This window comes from Argentina anserina, chromosome 5, assembly GCF_933775445.1.
Source record: "Argentina anserina chromosome 5, drPotAnse1.1, whole genome shotgun sequence".
In the NCBI taxonomy this organism is placed as follows: domain Eukaryota; kingdom Viridiplantae; phylum Streptophyta; class Magnoliopsida; order Rosales; family Rosaceae; genus Argentina; species Argentina anserina.
Window position 1 is genome coordinate 21,518,470 of NC_065876.1, and position 2,409 is coordinate 21,520,878.

The 2,409-nt window shown below is 44.0% G+C and overlaps 1 long non-coding RNA gene across 1 annotated transcript; it reads left to right on the forward strand.

The window, feature by feature from the left end:
- The first annotated feature begins 531 nt into the window (after positions 1-531).
- On the forward strand, positions 532-1,955 carry LOC126796095 (uncharacterized). The gene is made up of 3 exons (XR_007672293.1): positions 532-968; positions 1,051-1,772; positions 1,867-1,955. It is a non-coding gene; the product is annotated as an uncharacterized LOC126796095 (long non-coding RNA).
- The last annotated feature ends 454 nt before the right edge of the window (positions 1,956-2,409 follow it).

Here is a 2,409-nt window from a genome sequence, read left to right on the forward strand (position 1 = left end):
GTTCTTCGTATACTTTAATTTGGAATTGTATGTAGTTTTGATCTGCTTAAGACATCAAAATGCATCAATTGTAGTAATGAATAAAAAAATCGGCAAAAGAAAACAGAAATGATGTAAGCACAATGTATAAAACTGCCGTAGAAATAATGAACTCAGAGAAACTATAAATCTAGCACCGAAGGAGTTGATATAGTTCTATTCCTTGTACTCTCCTTCCTTTGACATAGACTCTGAAAAGTTATTCATCACAAATGCAGGTACTATGTCCATTTATGCTAGACCAGTTTTATTGGGCAGAAAGAATGTTTTGGCTCGGCGTAGCACCAGAACCCTTGAAAAGGAGCCATTTGCTTCCGGAAGAAAGTGATGAAGAAAGTATCGAAGAAGCAGCGAATTTGCTAGCAACGGTGATACACAATGCATTGTCTCCTAAAATTAGAGAACGCGCCGCGGAAATTTCTAAGAGAATATCACTTGAGGTAATAGTGTAATACATACTCTTTTTTTTTTTGGACGAAAGATGATATATTGCAGACGAAACAAAGGAGGGATCTACAAACCAGACCCATAGTTACCGAACATACCAACCCAAAAAACAAGGACGGCCAAACACAAGCAGAAGTAGAAACAAACATAGACCGAGACAAGCATCTGAAAAACAGATTTAGCGGAAAGCCCCGCGATTTGACAACTCGGAACAATGAGAGTCAGCGAAACTAAACCTCCAAACCAGGCCACAAACTAGATCATCCGCGGCGGGCAAGGTAGACCATCTCTTGAGAGAACATGAACCAGGGAAGATGGCGGTCTAGAAACCCATCACTCAGGGCACATCTTCCTACGGGCTAGCGAGGCAACCATATCAGCTGCACCATTCGCTTTTCTGTGGATCCATTTCCAGACCGAAGTTGTAGACCAAATAGAAGCGCGACGAATGCGATCAATTGCCGGCTTCAGACTCCAGTGAGGTGAGTGATCATAACCAGTTAATGCATGGATCAAATTTTGAGAGTCTGACTCAAACAATACTAATTGGAAGTTGTTGTTTAGAGCAAGGTCCACAGCGGCTATCGCTGCCAAAGCCTCAGATTCCAGACGCTCCAGCTACCACGCGGCCGTCAGAGTCACGTGCCACCACTCCGATGCCCATTTGCGCGGTTAGATCACACCAAGAGCCATCACAGTTGATCTTTATAGTACCTGGTGGAGGGGGGATCCAAGATTGAGGGGTTGTGATTGTGGTGATTGATGTCTGAGGGGCGAAACTTATCCAACTTTTGCTGTTTGGGTTCTGGATACTAGGAGGATTACATAGAGGGTGAATCCGAGAAGTATGGCTAGTGTGGATTGAATTTTGATGGTGAGCAGGAGGGTGGTGAGAGTAATTTGGATTTTGGGGTGGTGAAGGGGGGATTGGTGTTTGTACGGTGGTGTCCAGGTCAATGGAAAGACGGGAAAAACAGTTACTGATGGGAATAGTTGCCCTGAATGGTGGGGGGGAGGGCATAGCAAAATTTGGGTTGAGGTGACTGGCCGGTGGACATTGAGTGGTGGTGGGGGAAAAGGTATTTGGGTTGGGGGGGAAAGAGGGAGGAGGGAGAAGAGAAGGAGCTTGAAAGAGGACTTACAGTGCTTTTTGCATGCAGGAACTCAGAGAAGGCTGCGCTGGCATTAGTAGCAACAAGGAGGGGATATGGGAGGGAGTTCTGCTAGAGGAACATACATCTGGCCTTCCAAATCTCCCATAGAAGAAAAGCTACCATGGAGAGAAGGTGAGATCTTGAATCTTTGTTTCCCGCTGCTAGAGACTGAATACTATCCCACCACCTATCAAAAGTACTCACTTTCTCCACTTGAACTTTGTAGCATAATGAACTTGCAAACCAAGTTTTAGTAGCCCAAGGGCAGAGCAGAAGGCAGTGTTCCACTGATTCAGGGTGCACCTCACAAATAGGACAGATAGAGGAATGTGAAATTTTTCTGGTGAAAAGATTTTGTTTAGTTGGAAGAGCATTGGCCATAACTCTCCATAGAAAAAACTTAATCTTCGACAGAGTATTTGTAGCCCAAATATATTTCCATGAAGTCTGAGCAATGTGATGTGATGTGCTAGCTTTTGATGTATGCTTTTCAGTAGTAATAGAGTGTTGTAGATGATATCCAGATCTAACCGAGTAGTTCCCCGACTTTTCCCCCGGCCAAACTAACTTGTCCTCACTCTCCTCATCCCCAAAGATTACTGCCTCTATAGCTTCAGATTCAGGAGCACTCAGAAATTGCTTGATTGGATTCAGATTCCAAGAATTTGAATCTCTGTCAATTAAATCAAACACAGAGTTAGGACAACTATAAGGGACATGAAGGATAGGATGTGGATACTTGTCTTCCACCATAGGGATCCATTTGTCC